This window comes from Balaenoptera physalus (genome assembly GCF_965194825.1).
Source record: "Balaenoptera physalus genome assembly, chromosome: 2".
Classification (NCBI taxonomy): domain Eukaryota; kingdom Metazoa; phylum Chordata; class Mammalia; order Artiodactyla; family Balaenopteridae; genus Balaenoptera; species Balaenoptera physalus.
In genome coordinates, this window is record NC_138883.1 from 72,613,654 (window position 1) to 72,631,332 (window position 17,679).

General features: G+C 41.8%; 1 long non-coding RNA gene across 1 annotated transcript; it reads left to right on the plus strand.

Moving 5' to 3' along the window:
* The first annotated feature begins 1,068 nt into the window (after positions 1-1,068).
* On the plus strand, positions 1,069-11,634 carry LOC309655146. Its single transcript, XR_014260635.1, has 2 exons — positions 1,069-7,763; positions 7,819-11,634. It is a non-coding gene; the product is annotated as an uncharacterized lncRNA (long non-coding RNA).
* The last annotated feature ends 6,045 nt before the right edge of the window (positions 11,635-17,679 follow it).

Here is a 17,679-nt window from a genome sequence, read left to right on the forward strand (position 1 = left end):
AGCGAATTCTGTTCCAGAAAGTTCAGCTTAGCATGGTGGGCCATCCAACCTGGCCTAAGTGAAACCACAGGGGATCCAGAAACAAGAGCCTTTCTTAGAATTGAGAAAAAGTATAATTCACTAAAAGGAATTCCTCACTGTATTGGAACTATGGGGGAAACGGAGAAAGAGCATCTCACGGGAGACCAGTTTTGCTTAAAGAGAAAAAGAAGATACCAAACCAAATTAATTACCCAAACTTCTTCAATGTTTATAAGTCTGGAAATAGACTTTGAAGTTTTACAGCATATATTTATTTATTTATTTATTTATTTATTATTTTTATTTTTTTTTTAATATTTATTTTTGACTGTGTTGGGTCTTCATTTCTCTGCGAGGGCTTCCTCTAGTTGCGGCAAGCGGGGGCCACTCTTCATCGCGGTGCGCAGGCCTCTTCACTATCGCGGCCTCTCTTGTTGCGGAGCACAGGCTCCAGACGCGCAGGCTCAGTAGTTGTGGCTCACGGGCCCAGTTGCTCCGCGGCATGTGGGATCTTCCCAGACCAGGGCTCGAACCCGTGTCCCCTGCATTGACAGGCAGATTCTCAACCACTGCGCCACCAGGGAAGCCCTACAGCATATATTTAAAGCAACTTTTCTCAAACCTCTCAGTTCTGGAAGGCAAAGACAGCAGAAGGAACAGAACTCACCTGACGAAAAATACAGTTTGTTGTTGGAGAGAACAAGGATAATGGAGCGGTGACAGTGTATAAAAATACAATTTCGGGCTTCCCAGGTGGCGCAGTGGTTGAGAATCTGCCTGCCAATGCAGGAGACACGGGTTCGAGCCCTGGTCCGGGAAGATCCCACATGCCGCGGAGCAACTGAGCCCGTGAGCCACAACTACTGAACCTGCGCGTCTGGAGCCTGTGCTCAGCAACAGGAGAGGCCGCGACAGTGAGAGGCCCGTGCACCGCGATGAAGAGTGGCCCTCGCTCGTCGCAACTAGAGAAAGCCCTTGCACAGAAACGAAGACCCAACACAGCCAAAAATAAATATAAATAAATAAATAAATAAATTTTTAAAAAATGCAATTTCACTTAACTTTTCTGGTCATAGAGAAGGAAGTAGTGGCATAATTGTGTGTGTGTGTGTGTGTGTGTGTATCTATAAGGATAAGGAACTGTGGCATAATTGTGTGTGTGTGTGTGTGTATGAGTGTATCTATAACACATTCACTGCCATAATACATGTTAGAGAAGTCACAACACCAGCCCAAGTTTTCTTGGATTTTAGACAGAATCGACTTTCTATTTGCATACCTGATACACTATATAATGATTTTAAATAATACAGATTCAGTTACCCAACATACTCACCAGATAGATGAGTTGTTAAATAACCTTGGGACAGTTATTTGAACTTAATTGTTCATTTCAGTATCTCCAAAAGGCGGATAATAACAGTACCTATTTTACAGGACTGCTGTAAGAATTAAGTGAGATACTTTATGAAAAAGTACCTAGTACAGGCTTAGTCCAGGGCACACAATAATTGTTCCATTAACTACCATTTCCATTGATATGCATCGTATATTGAACAAGTCAGAAATGACCAGTGGTTAAGGAGCAGCAATCCTCGGATAGTCCCTGTTTATGAGACTTAAGGGTCTGGCAAATAAATCTGTTAGACAAGGAGGCTGCAAGAATACACTGTCTGCTTCATTCAATACCATACCTGCACAGTGGATTTTAGTCTATCCCCAGCTACTTGGAAGGGAAAAGACCGTGCGTCTTTCCAGCTCAGGGAGCTCTCATGTGGTTAAGCATAGTTTTCTCTCTCATAACTTTGTACAATGACAATGAAACCTCTACTGACCCATTTTTCCTTCTTTCATTCCATGTAGATTGAGACAGAAAGGAGACTGAAAGTAAACTTTTAATAATAAAACAAAGAAAAGGAGGGTAAGCTTTTCCTCCAGCTTTCTGGTCTTTTTTCATCTTTGGTCTTAGGCTGCTAAGAAAGAAGATTTTGATGTTGGGTGTGTTTTTCTCATCTTTCCTCAGGGTTGTTGAGTAGTAATAAGGGACAACTTGCACTACCTTCAGGCCTAACAGACTAGGTCTATGTAGTCAAAACCATAACTTGGGATTTTACTTATGCTTGAAAGGAGGTTGTCAGCAAATCTTCCTAATTCTTCCCAATAAGAACTCATAAGTTGCCAGAGACACTAGATATACTTAGACATCTGTCTCCAAAGACCTAAGGATCCAGATAAAAATAATCAATTGTATATACATAAAGACAATTGATTTAGTTTTTAACTTTTAATACAGATGTTCAAGCAACATTGTGCATTTACGGACTTAAATAAAGGACAAGAATAAAGCAACAGGTACACGAGTAGACTTGAATCTTGAATCAAATTAACACCACATCCTTTGATCATTCACTTAAAGTGTGGTTCTCAACCTTAGCTAAACATTAGAATCACCCCGGGGAAATTGTTAAAAATACTGATGCCTGGGCCCTCCTCACCAGAGATTCAGATTGAGTTTACCTTGTGTGAGGAAAAGATAGTATTTTAAAAGATTCTCCAATGATTCTAATGTGCTACCAATTTTGAAAACCAATGACCAAAGGGATCATCCCAGCGTTTGTCTTCATTTTAGACATCCCACAATTACAGCAAAAAAGTAGAAGCTCACACATGTACCCACCAGCCTCCAGCAGCTTGTATATGAAGAACTGTGATCTAATAACAAGAACAAAGATTTGCTGGAGACATCAATGACTGTCTGTTTTGTTTTTTGCTCCTGTGTTGCAATTTGAATGGTTTTATGTTCAGAACAGAAGGGAAATGAATACAATAATGAACTCTATCCACTGGTAAACACGACTAACACCTGCCACACAGGCTAACGAGGGTTATGATGTGAATCTCTGTGTTACATAAAGCTTGATGCAAGAGGATTCTAAAAATTTCTTCAGGAAGGATCTCATTGCAAATATTCTAGCTTAATGGTTTTCTGTTTGTATTTTGTCCAAGTCACAAAGAAATAGCCATTATTATGACTATACAGGTTTAATTAATCATGTATTATAGATTCTTATCTTCAATGGACAACACTTTGATTGGTTTCACTGGAGTTCTGAGCTAGCCTGTGGATGGTATGAAATACAATGTATTGGGACGGCCAAAAAGTTCATTCAGGCTTTTCCATAAGATGGACAAACATTGCTCTAGTTCAATAATTGAGGTAATCAATGTCATAAACAAGTGAAGTTTTACGATTGTTTTCCTTCAGATTACTCATCTTTATTTCTTGCATACCCCACATGCTCTGATAGCAGTGGGCAGGGTTTAAATCTCAAACTAAGTTAGACTTCTCACAAGCTTACTACTAATATATTTTTAGAGTTCAGTTCTATTACCTTTGTAAAAACATGCATATTATGGTAGATTCGTCACAAAATGAATGATTCTCCTGATTGAATGGCCCTGATTCTCCTTCCATCAAGAGGTGAAGTCTATTTCCCATCCCTTGAATCTGGGCTGCCTTGTGACTTGTTCTGGTGAACAGAATGTGGCAGAAGTGACAATATGCAAGCTCTGAGCATATGTCTCCAGGGGCCTAGGATACTTCTGCTCTCCCCCTCTCTAGGAACCCAGCTCCTGCCAGGAGGACAAGCCTGGACCAGCCTACTGGAGGATGTGAGACCACATGGAGGATATCTCAGCTGTCCCATCCTAAACAGCCTGCACCCAACTGACTTGCATCTAACTACAGTCCCAGGAAGGAGCCCAGCTGAGATTAGTTAAGCCTATCTGAAACCAGAGGACCCACCCAGCATACCTGCATATTCATGAGATAAAGAAATGCTTACTGTTTAAGCCACCAGGTTTTGTTGTTATTTGTTACACAGCCTTAACATGACAATAGACAACTGATACATAGACCATCTGATTTGTAAATAACCTAAATATAAGATAAAATCTTTTCTAAATGCCTACTGAAGTACAATTTCCACACTTTTCCTGAATCACCAGAAGAAAGCAAAGAGAGTGTTTACTCTAGTCATCCCCAATCATACATTCCCACGATTCTAAACAAAATTAAATTACATGTGAATTATAGTGCCCCGCAGGGATGTAGTGTCATAGCTAAGGCCAGTCATGAAAGAAAAGACAATGGGCTTTGAACATACAGTAGTCCCCAGCACAATTCAGTCCGGCTGAAAAAACAATGTTGTTTTTATCACACTGCACTTTTTCATGTGTGCTATGTTGCAGAATTCACTGTTCTTGTTTCCTCCATCTAACTGGTAAAACCCAAACATCTTCAAAGAATAAAGCCAACTGTTTAGTTCCTGATAGCCTATGTTGGTACTGGAACACTCTGACCTTGACCTTCTGAACTGTTTCACAGCAGACCAAATACAACTGTCAGCCAAAAGGGTTTGGGGATGGGACAAGGAGATTGATTAAATGAGGTGCCTGAAATAGATACTGTTGAACTCATTTTGCCTTTTGTCCAGAGCATGTGATTCTTAACCTAGCCACTGAGCTGTGGCATGAACCTAATTAAAACCTAATAATATGATAATTATGGAAGGAAAAAGAAATGGTTATTTCAGGTTTATGGATGAGACAGGGCTTTCTCAAATGGCTTTTTCTCCTTTAGTGCTGTTTGTTCAACTCGTCACTTTAGAGTGTGTACAAAGGATCTATCTTGCAAAATGATGAATGCTGGAAGACATATTTTTAAAGGAAACTTATCAGTAGTCCATTTCAGAGAGAATTCTAACTGCAATCAGGCTCACTGCATTTTCACCTAACAATTGCAAAGCTCTTCTGTGTGATTTTGGCAGGTTTAGAGCACCACTATGTGGTCTGTTGGTGAGTATGTGAATATCTGTATATATTTTTCAAATATATATACACAGATGTATTACATATACACATATATGGCAAAACAACAACAAAATGATTGCAATTTTCTCTTATAAAAACAAGATCATTTGTTCACAAGAGTATGGAATGCAACCAACCTTTAAAAAGAGTAAATGAAATCTTTGCATTTAATTGTGCAAAACAAAAATAATTGGGTAGCTAATTTTAACAAATGGAAAAACACCCAGACCATTTTTTTTCCAAGAGATTCTATCTTAATGCATTGTGCTATTGTGTTTCATCTGCATGTGTTACATTACATTTAATGGAAATCACACAGTCCAATTATCTCTCCTGGAGGAAGAGGAGAGAGGAGGTAGGGGAATCTATTGTAAGCACAGGGAGATGCCTTTGGCGGCTTAACAGGAGAAGAAAAAAGACAGACCCTGCTTTGCAGCCATCCACATATACCCCTCCCACTTGGTGACTCTCTAGATAGGAACCCCTGGAAGGGGCATAGCTTGGCCTCACCAGAAGTGGAACCAAGAACCTATTTGCTCTGTGGAATGGGTTCTGGAGAGAGTGCAATTTTGCTGTTAGTAAAACTGCTAAACATGCCTCCTTTTCTAGCAGCTGCATAAACTGGGGGACACAATTTCTCTCCTGACACTCAATCCAGAAGGATAACTTTAGAGCCATTTCTCCTGAGAGATGCTTGCCTAAAAGTATAATTCAGCTTCTAGAAATTTTCATTTTAAAATGAATAGCTAATGATATTACAGTGGCTTCAGTTAGGATTCAGAGGATATTCTGGACTCTTTGTGTAAAAATCAAGGGCCCAGGCTTCCCTGGTGGCACAGTGGTTGGGAGTCCGCCTGCCAGTGCAGGGGACACGGGTTCGGGCCCTGGTCCAGGAGGATCCCGCATGACACGGAGCGTCTGGGCCCGTGCGCCATAACTACTGAGACTGTGCGCCACAACTACTGAGGCCTGCGCGCCTGGGGCCCGTGCTCCGCAACGGGAGAGGCCGCCGCGGTGAGGGGCCTGTGTACCGCGGCGGGGGATGGCCCCCGCTCACCGCAACTAGGGAGGGCCTGTGCGCAGCGGCGAAGACCCAACGCAGCCAAGAATAAAATAAATAAATAAATGTAAAGGGAAAAAAAAAAAAAATCAAGGGCCCAGGCTACTGGTCAAATCCAGTAGTCATTAGTCACATGTGGCTACTTAAATTAAATTAAGGTGTAGTTTCTTTGTCACTCTGGTCATATTTCAAGTTCTCAGTTGCTCGTGAATGGTGGCTACTATATTGCACAGCACAGATAGAAACATTTCCATCTTGGTAGAGAGTTCCGTCAGGCAGTACTGGTCTACAGCAATACCTAAGCTCCTGCCTGCATTTTACATGTATTAGACCAACATACTGGGCGACAGCCTGGGTTACAGCATTGTCTTTTAATGCCTTTTCCCTTTCTCCTGCTAGTCATGTGGGATCTATGTAATTCTGGTTACATGTACCTACTGACCCTAAATCTGAGAGCAGTCCCATGTTCTAGGACAGATGATAAAGATGAGTATCTTCCGTGCTTATGACAGTTGGCAGGAAGCCACAGGAAGAAGATGGAGATCTTCCAGGACTAAGGGCAAAGATTGCAGTAGTGAGCTAATACACCCCATCTGTACCCATCATGCACCTTTCTCCCTTTTAGACATAAAAATGGGTGGTTCTGCTATGTTTAGAGAAGGATGAAATTGTGAGAAAACTGTAAATTCTATGCTGAGGATAGAGGTTTCCTGATGTCTACGTAAGTCTTGGTTTAAAATGCATCTCTGAGACAAACACATGTTATCTTTTCAAAGCACCCTCTCTGATTTTAAATTGCAAATTTCCGCAACCTCATTCCCTGACACTTCCAAGTCTGCACATGTTGTCCGCCTCTCCTGTTAGAATGGAAGGACCAGGAGACATAGATTTTTGCCTTTGTGGTCCTCTAATCTTTCCAAGCACCTAGAAAAGCATCCACAGGTGGTAAGCTCTTAGGAAACATTTGTTGAGTGAATAAATGCATTGCTCATCTCCACTGTGGCTCTCTGTCTAACCAAGGATAATAAAGCCTCCCTAGTTACTTACAGCCAGGCTAGGATTTGCCGGCTTCTAAGTTACCCCCAAGTTCCCAAAGGAACACAGCTATTAACATCGACTCTCTGATTCCTGTATCACACTCTGTACTTTGAGATTCTTATTCAACATCTTCTGCTCTTCTCTGATTTATCTCAGTTCTTCTTCATCTTATCTGTACTTTGAGAGCCCATTTCTTTCTCCCTGAACTTCTGCAGTAGCTCCCAAGAGGTCTCCTAGTTCCCAATATATGACCTCATCAATCCAGCCCTCGTAATGCTTCAAGAGTTATCAAATCTCCATGAAAGGTCCTGAAGGTGGTAGGCATGCACAAGCCTCCATGATCTGTGCCACCAAATATCTCTCAAGTCTTGTAAGCTTCTTGACCATAGGTGCAATATTAATTGAGTCTCTTGGTTGTAAAGGACAGGCTATTTTTTCTAGCAGTCCAAAGAACCTCACTGGCACATGTATCAAAGGATGGGCTGAACAATCTAGATACATGGGGCTCAGAAGTGCAGCTCAGCCTCAGAAACAACAGAAGCCAGGTATTTAAAGACTTCCAAGACTCTGTCTCTCATCTTTGCTTCTCTCTGAGTATCAGGGTATCCATCACTGCAGCTTGCCTCTCTCCACATGGTGGAAGCCTTACCACCGCCAACTCCCAAAGATTCTATCTCTCACCTTCATGCCCAGAAGAGGGAGAACACAGTCTCTCTGGTATCCTAAGGTTTAAATTCCCAGGTGGCAGACTCACTGCCCTGGCCTGGGACAGGTGCTCCCAGGAGGCAGGGGCCGACTATCCTAACATACAGGCTCCTTAGTTACAGACAAAGATGGGGGAAAGACAAACTCTCACAGGAGAACCAGTCTTTCTCAGTTTTTTAAAGATATTTGTAGGACAGTGTCTCATATCTTTAGACGCACAATTAGTGTTTGTTTAATTGTGATGAAAAGACATTATTTTGACAGCTGAAATAGACAGGAAACTGGAGGAACTCTAATATACCCATATCATTATTTACCAGTATTTTAGCTGAATCTCATGGTAACAAGAGGCAGGGCATGAAAAGTATTTTCTTTCTAGAAATCAACTAACTGCATCACCAATATCCCAGATGACAAAAAGAAACTACCTTGGAAATAATAATAAATAATTATTGTAATTTTCTCTGCTAAGAGCTTCACACACATTATAATGTAGTGGGTAATGTCAGAGTGAAAAATGTGAATCCTGGCGTTAGCATGTTTGGCTGTGTGACTCTGGCAATTACCTAACGTTTCACTGCATCTATAAAATGGGGGTGAAAATAGTACCTATTCAATGCGTAACACAAATAAGGCACCGGGTTTAGTGCCAGGGATAAATTAAGGCAGTGTTTCCCAAATGAGCATGACTTTGCTCCTCTAGAGACATCTGGCAGTTTGGAGACTTCTTTGGTTGTTACAACTGGATGGGGTAGAGGGACCACCGACATCCAAGGGGTAGAAGCCAGGGGTGCTGCTAAACATGTTGCCATGCACCTGACAGCCCTCACAGTAAACAATCATCCATCCCAAAACGTCAGGAGTGCCGCGGCTAAGAAACCCTGTATTAAGGGACTGTAAAATGTTACTTACCATTATTACTAGATATAATGATCGTAATAGCAAACTCATACAAGACTTACAATGCACCAGGTACTATTCTAAACAATTTACATATAGTCACCAAATTTAATCTGTACCAAAAAGAAAAATCAAATTTATGTGGTAGATACTATTTGTTTCTCTATCTCACGAACATGAGAGTGTAATGACAAGGATTTAGTTTCTATTTCTCCCGGATGGTAATCAGAACCCACCAGTTAAATTACAGTAAATCCTGGTGAAAAATTATTCTCACTGGGGGGATATGTTTTTATGATAAGAAGACTATAAAGATTTTGAACACTTTTCCCTTCTCCCTCTTCATACTCGCACGCTCCAATTCACATTTTAAGAATGTTGGAATTTTCATTTTTGTTCGTTTTCAATCAGATATTCAAACCCAGTAGTTTCCCTTCCTCCTCTTTTCCCAGCCCCTCCCCTCACTATTAGAGGTTGCTTTGCAAGGATTAGAGCAAATAACTAATATGAAAAGATAAGAGATTGGAGTATTTATTCTAAAGCTTAAGTTGGCTTTCCTGCACTTTGATGTATAAGCCTCTTCCTGAATTTTCTCCAAATATGTTGAGTAATACTGTGGAAGTACCTTCCAAGGCAAGGGTCTGCAAGATGGTGACAGAATGTTGAACGTTGCAAGTCCTCTGGGGACATTAGGGATAAAAAGGCTTCTTTCCTGGATTAATGCAGTTGTTTGAAAACTGATTAGTTATTGAGCCTTTAGCTTATTTTTTAAAGATCTCATTTTACTTTGGAACAATGCTCTGCAGGCTTTGTATTTTTAGCTGTTTGTGTGTGTATGTATGACTGTGTTTTATGCCAAGCCTACAGTAACTGAGTTAAATATAATGAAATGACTGTTCTTAGGACCCAGTACAGTGAAAAAGCAAAGCATTCAGCCAAATCCTTAATCTTCCATACAAAAATAACTCCTACTTCTCAGGCAACACAGGAAACCTTAAGAAAATGAAAAGATGTCCATTTATCACCAAGATTCCAAAGGCCATATTTTTTCTATATCTACTGACATTTATTCCCTCTCAATGACCTAACATTTCCATGGTGAAATGCAACACTATACAGAAGCATCTGAACATCGCTCATTCAAGATGGCATGGGACTCAAATTTTAATCCAATCAAATTAACTCTATCATTAGGTGTGGGTTGCCTAGATTTAGAAAAAGGGACTGGTCCAGGCCTTCCTGAGACAATATCCTGCAAGCACCCATAGTTAGCAGATTTTACAAAACACATACGAATGATTTGACTGGTTTCATAGTATCTCCTGATACAATACACTGCAACTGGGAAATCAGAAATCACAAAATTAAAAAAAATCAAGTTTCCTTAACTCCAAGGAAAATAAAAATCAGGACTTCACCATAACTAGTTGGGACAAATAGCACTCAGTAAGAAGACCTCCTCCTACCCCACCAGGGACCCACCATCCTCAAAACTGCAATTTCCTTCACCATAGCACTTCTTCCTCCAGACCCCTCAGGTGTAATCTCTATCAGGTCTACTATGAAACTCTCACTCATATGGAGTTTCTGTAAGAAAATTAAATATCTGATGTGATATTAAGAAAATGATCTTATAACATTGCTATGACAAACATGCATTGTTTCATATATAAATGACCAATGTCATTTATAAATGAGGGTCACATATAAATAACCCTCAAGGGGTTCATTTGCTAGATTAGCCTTTGGGTTGAGTTTGGTGGGTGGCTGAAGATAATTAGGATGTCTGACATGTCGGGATGAGCAGAATTGCAGAAGAAATAAACATATCTTTACTTTGGACCAACTACTCCTTAATATAGCTTTGTTTTACAGAATGTTTTCTGGTAAGATTTTTCATGAACAGTTTAGTTAATGTAGAATGATTTTGAAACATTTAAATCAGTGATAAAGCTGTCAGGTGAATGCCAGCATGTGTCTGAGCACAGACTTAATGAAAAAGAAATACTGTATCTTTAGAGATGTTCCTAAAAGTTCCATTCCTGCTCTGTGAACTGTGGAACAAAATGGGCCCTTTTGAAGAAATACTTAGAAGTTCTCTCTCTAAACAGTAACAGATTGTTTTCTCTGTCTTATTCTTGAGTCAAGATTAGGATTGGCCTGTTTAATCACCAACCTGCAGGAAGAATATTTGATTAGGGAAACACCAATTTATTTGAAGGTGGGAAGACTTGTCCTGCTCACACTAGGTCATAGAATGATAAAACTAGGAAGTTTCTCCAGAGATCCTCTAACCCATTTGTACTTTCAGAGTAGTTCAAGGTCACTGAGACAGAAACTCAAGGTCAGAGCTCAGGTCTTTACTCCTAGAACAGTGTTTCTGCTACGGTGTTGCATCATCACTTTTATTTTATCCTCTTGGAGCACATCCGCTCAGAAGAGCCAAGCAAATATGCACACGACCATTACCCCAGAGTCTAAAACAAGATGAGAAATTGAGTGACAATCAGGCAGCTGACATGAAGGTAACCTGGGCACTACTTTAGCTTCTTTTCCTTGGTTTTCTCTAATATCTGTCTCTGTATGGCTATTAGGTAAATTTGTTGCTATAGAACCTTGCGTTTCTCACCTCACAAGTTGAGGAAGATTAAAGTGAGTGGATGCCATAGGAAAGTTGGATGAAATAAGGCAGATTTGAGAGGCTATAAAGAAGATTTTAGGCCTAATGGGCTTTGGGAAGTATTTGCAAAGCTGAACTAGACACTGGCCTGGTTGTCATGGAAACCAGCAGTGCTGAGAGGTAGGGATGAGTGCTCCAGTGAAGAAGGTTCTCCCTAAAGTTCTGGGGGATCATATAAACTCCCAACCCACCTTTGGGCTTGAAATCAGCCTGTCCTGCTACATAGCAAATCTGCAACATGGTGCTGAAAACATTTCTGGAGTTAAAAGTGTTCTGTAGCTTCCTTTGCTGTGTTAGTTTGAAAAAAAATCCATATATTGTGTCTGGGCTCCTCCTATCTCTTATCTACCACAGAACAGTAGCAAAGGAGAGAAAGACGGGGCATCGGCAAAGAACGCATCTGGCAACGTCCTATCGATTTCCACTTCCTGCTTCATCAAATTACAGCAAAAAAATGTTTTTAACAAATGGTGTTCATGGGGTGTCAATTGTCAAAATGTGTCTGCTGAAAAACTCCTTTCACAAAAGACCTTATTTTGCCAAGGAAGTAATTTTCAGCTTGTGAGTACTGCTTGCTACTTTTTACCTTTTAAGTGCAAAGAGTTCATGTTATATGAGGTTTGGGGGGTTTTTTTGGTTGTTCTTCTTTGTCTTAATTTAAGATGATTTCTGTGTATATGTGTAAGTATGTGTGTGCAGACATGTACTTATATATGTGTACCTCTATGTGTATATATGTATTCTTTTTCTTATTATCTCCTGTTTTCATTGTAATGCTTACTATTATTTTGCAGTTGGTATAAATTATTTCCACTGCTTTGGAAATGTTTACATAATTATGCTTCTTAAAGGGGCTTAGTATTTTGTTTTCATTGATAAGTAAGTAGTTAATATTAATAAGGAGGGATTTCCCTGGTGGCACAGTAGTTGGAAATCTGCCTGCCAATGCAGGGGACACGGGTTCGATCCCTGGTCCGGGGGATCCCACATGCCTCGGAGCAACTAAGCCCGTGTGCCACAGCTGCTGATTCTGCACTCTAGAGCCTGTGAGCCACAACTACTGAGCCCGCGTGCCACAACTACTGAAGCTCGTGCGCCTAGAGCCCGTGCTCCTCAACAAGAGAAGCCACCGCAGTGGGAGGCCCGCGTGCCACAATGAAGAGTGGCCCCCGCTCACCACAACTGGAGAGGGCCCACGCGCAGCAATGAAGACCCAACACAACCAAAAATAAATAAATAAATAAAATTGATTCCTTAAAATAAATATATTAATAAGGGAGTTTTATCACAGAGTCAGGCTCACATATAATCCTGTTTTTAGCACCTTCTCCCAGTATACTCAAAACATAGTTACACTGCTTTTATATAATTATGCAGACCTCAGTATAGGATATTTAAGAGTTTGAAACCTGAAGAAAGCGCTGCAGAAAGTAGGAGAGATGGAGATGTCTGTAGATACCAACTTAGTCTGGCCAGTGTTGGGGGGAAGCGTGGGCAGGGAGGGGCAGAGAGGTTCTGAGGGTCAAGTGGGATCTGGTACTTGGTGTCCAGGTTGCTTTACTCTCTGCCTTTCCACCTTCCCTGTTCCAGCCAAATGAGCCTATGTCCCTCTGCAGCCTTAGGCCTGCCTACTTGAGGTAAGTTGAGGCTCTGGACAAGGCAAGCACTAGAAGCCCACAACTCCAAAAGTGTCTGTGTTCAATTTCCATTTCTGTCGCTGGGTCTACCCGTCTTTGATGGTCCTCCTTGTTTGCTCATAACTTTCTGCCACTCAGTTTCCCAAAGCTGTTTTTTCATCTCTGTTGACTGCTTCTCTCACCTCTGTACTCCTGGTAACCACTCTACTCTACATCTTTGGCTGATGAACAACCTGATCTCAATCCCTGGTCCACGTGAATCTTCTATCTTCCTATCTGGGTACTAGCTAATTACCTTCTGGATTTCCTTCAGTGTGTCTTTTTATACTGTAAAGGCAAAAAGCTAAAAACTACATTTTCCAGTCTCCAGTGCAACCAGGGGGCTGGCTGGGAATTAGATTTCAAATATTAGATGCATTTGGAAGAGATCTGAAAGATAGAAGCAAGTCCTTTGGGGCAAGAAGGCCATGGAAATGTCAAGTTCTTCTGCCACGCCGTTCCGGTGTCCGTTCTCCAGCTTCCTGGGGGTGAGGAGGCACTTGTAGGGGAAGCAGTAGCCAGACTCCAGCACCAGCTCATTGAGGGCCATGCACCAATGGCAAAGGTGGCAAAACGGAAGTTGCTCCATCCCTGGATTGCAGTCTCACCAATGTCTTCTGGAATCAGTTGTTCAACGGAGGTCTCAGAGGCAATACAAGCGCTCTGGGAGTCATCCCTGAGACCAAAGCTAGAACCCCTTCCCCCAGGCCTCCTGGTGGTTTGGAAAGCATCTGATTCCTTGCAATAAAGAACTGTGGCTTAAAATACCGCGAGTCATTTCTGCTTTCCAAACTGAACTCTGGCTGATACAGCAACCAGGAGGTTGGGCCCTGTAGAAAGATGGGGAGGCCAAGAGATGACAAAGCCAAAGAACTTAGCAGATGAGAAGTTGACCCCACAGAGGACTGACAAATCAGGAGGAACAAAAAGCTTCAGTGGTCTAGGCAGGCAGGGCCCAGAGTCTGAGCCTCAGAGCCACAAACACAGGGGATGAGCTCTGACCTTAGAGAAGAAGCTCTTTTCTGTTTGCCTTGTTCTATAGATGGGTTTAAACCATGCTGATCCGATAAGTATCGTTAACAGTGCAAATGAAAACATTATTCCCAGGCAGAGCCAGCTAGAGCTGCCTGAGTTTATTTATTCCTCTTGTATTAGCCAGCCTTCTCCAGAGAAACAGAACCCATAAGATATATAGAGATATATAGAAAGAGATTTATTATGAGGGGTTTGCTCATGTTATTATGGAGGATGAGAGGTCCCACGATCTGCCATCTGCAAGCTGGAGGCCAAGGAAAGCTGGGGATGTAGTTCCAGTCCAAACCTAAAGGCCTGAGAACCAGGAGAGCCAATGGTGTAAGACCCAGTCTGAATCCGAAGGGGGGTCAGGGTGGGTCAGTGATGTGTCCCGGTCCAAGTCTAAAGCCCCAAGAACCAAGAACACCAAGGTCTGAGGGTGGGAGAAGATGCCTGTCCCAGCTCAAGCACAGAGAATTTACCTTTGCCTTTTTGTTCTATTCAGATCCTCAATGGATAAAATCCTGTCATGCACTGGTGTCCTGCATTGGTGAAGGTGATCTTCTTTACTCAGTCTACCAATCCAAATGCTAATCTCTTCCAGAGAAGCACCCAGAAATAACATTTGACCAGCTATCTGGACATCCCTTAGCCCAGTCAAGTTGACACAAAATTAACCATCATACCACCTGTGATAGATGTGTCCCTAAAATATATTTTTGGGATGAAGTTACTTAAAGGCTATTATGCCACAGAGAGGGGACGAGTTGGAAAGGGAAAGAGTCACATGCCCTTGTCACCAGCATTGGGATGGATTTAAAGAACAGTATCTGTCACCAGCTAGGGCTATTACTTTCAAGTTAAAATTGTTCCCTGATCCCCTCAGCATCTGCCTGAGCTTTTAAAGGCCCCTGCTCCCTGCAAGGAGCTCTTCTGGGTCCCAGAGAGTGAAGAGGAATTACTAATATTAATGAGCAGTAAAAGATGCCAAGTGCTTTATATACATTATTTCATTTAATCTATATCAACCTATAAGCTAGATACCATTAGGTACTACCTAATCGTATTTTCTATAAGGTAGATACTGTTATGCTAAAGGTAGATATCTATAAGGTAGATGTCCTTTTAAAGACTATAACTTAGCAAGGTTACGGAAAGTGCCCAAGAACTCATGGCTACTAAGAGACACAGCCTGGATCTGAAACCATGGCAAGCCTGTCTCTGTCTTAACCTTTATGGAATCTGCCTCCCCATAGGCTCACCTGTTCTATAGGCCTTGACTGTATGGAACAACTCTCAACGAGTCACGGATGTATTTTTTTCAATTTCTTATTTCAATTGTACTCCCTGAGATAAGCACACACACAAAAAAATTTCCAAGCAAAATCTGTTCTGTGATACGTACTCCCAACCTTTCCTGGAATGGGGCAGTGGCACGAGGCTTTCTGAAGATCTTCACGGGATCTGCTCTACCAGGGGGAGATACCTTCCCTCTTCTTTAGGGCCCCTGAGCATCAGAGCCGCTCCATCAGGACTGCTCGGTAGCACCCCCTCAACCTCCTCCATCAGCAGGCCATGGAGTTTCCCCTTGCTGTTAGGCATCGATGCCTGTCTCTGGGTTTTGTATTCCTGCTTGAGGATGAAGAGCTATTCTGCCAGGGAAGATGCTGCCCAGACGGAATTTAAGGAAAAGAATGGAACACAAGTCTTAATTGTGTGTGGGAGGACACATTTGAAGGTAATAGGGAAGATTGCAGAATAGTGAGAAAAAGTTTTAGATATAATGGAACGTCCCTGTTGCTGCTATTTCCGTGTATCTCTTGCATATGCATTAGGCTTGTTTTGCTATATTCCACTGTTTCCCTGCTGAGGACACCCTTTCCTCTCCCACATCAGCAGGGGGCTTTCCTCAGAGGGCAAGTCGGCTCTAGTTTCTATTGTCTGGCAAGAGGCAGCTTCTCAGTCAGGAAAATGAAACTGAGAAGGAGGGTCTTAAGCAGAAGGGAGAAGAAAATCCTGTCGGGCACTGGTTCCACACCCTTGGGTCTAGGCTCAGGCTGCGAGATGCCATGTCCCAAGATGGGGGCCCACCCACTGAGGCATAACAGTAGTTAGAGCAGGTCGAACCCTGGAAGCCCAGGAAGGCAGCCATCCCTTGGAAACCCAATTATGTGGATTTCTGTTCCTTTTTGTGTTCTCTTTTGCCATCTCCTGATCTGTAGTAGCATTTTGTTATAAAAATACTATCTAACATTTACTGAACATTTACTATGTGCCAGAGAGCATGCTACATTTTCCTGGAATTATCTCATTCAGTGCTCACAGCAGTCCCAGGAAATGGGAATTATATACATCCCTATTCCACAGATGAAGAAAGTGGGACTCAGACGGGTAGTGACCTGCTCAGAGTCAGACTGTTAAAAATTGGCAGACAGTGACTTGAACCTACTTCTGTCTGATGCCAGAAACACTCTTAACCACTTGCCGTAAGGAAAAAGAAATAACAACCCTTTCTCTGTTGGCCTTGTCTCAGCTCTGTTATGGAATAATACAGAATCAGGTATCCACACCTGGCCAAAATGTTACAGAGGTGGAAGTTCAGGTTTTTCTGTCACATCTTACGGAAAATCCCAAACGAACTTTTTGGCCAACCCAATATATGGAAGGTCTACATGGAGGTGGCAGGCATAAATGACTTGAGATTCCCAAGAGTCAGGTGAAATTCAGGAGAAAAGAAATAGAGCCTCAAAGATCTTTCCCATGTCCCTCTATTACCAAATATTGAGAGTCTAGGTTTCATTTAACAATAAAATGTTATTTTCATCATACGAGGCACTGTGGCCATGTTTCATGGCTTGGGGTAGAGAAGAGACTTCCATAAAATATCGATATTTTACATGGGGTCAGCAGCACACCTAGACTTTGTAATGTGGTTTGGTACCTATTATTTGCTGGTGTGAAGTAAATGACTCAGAACATATGCAAATCTTCTTCTCAGCTCATAATGGAGAAAAATAGCGTGTATATGTCAGAGAGCTTCAAGGCAATAAGGAACTTGAATGAACTAGAGATACTATTCACAATACCCAGTTATCATGTTACACAGGAAGAAACTTGGATCCTGAATGTGTTATATTTCCTAAAAGCCACCCATAAAAAGAGAAGGTCAAGCAGGCAGAGGGTCATGTTCAGGTAGCCTTTAACATTAGCCATCCAAGGGTTTTCCAAGGGACCCAAGGTGATTCATTAATTGATTTATTCACTCTACTACCAATGTCTACTATCAATAATCGCTGGGCCAGGGATTATGTTAGATACTGGGGTAGAGCCGTGAAGGTACCTGGCCTCATATTATACAGATCCTTGGAGCTCTCCATCTCAAACATGCTATTTCCTTCCATTATCAGCTGGGAAAATACCGATGCATGGTGCAAACAAAATCAAACTAGCAAATCAAAAAGTCCAAGTACAATTACAAAAGCCAGACCAACTGCTCACCCAAATGGAGTCCCAACTTTCCACAGGAGTAGAGTTTGGAGATGCATCACTCATCTACTTCTAAACTTGAAACGAACTTCTATTTACCCAGTTGTGGCTACAAGTAGCAAGAGGGTAAGAAAATGCCAATGGGTTGGTCTTGTAATTGAGAATCAGTAGCACAGGCAAGTTTTTCAAAGTTTTAACACCCTGACTGATAAATAGCAAGAGAGAGC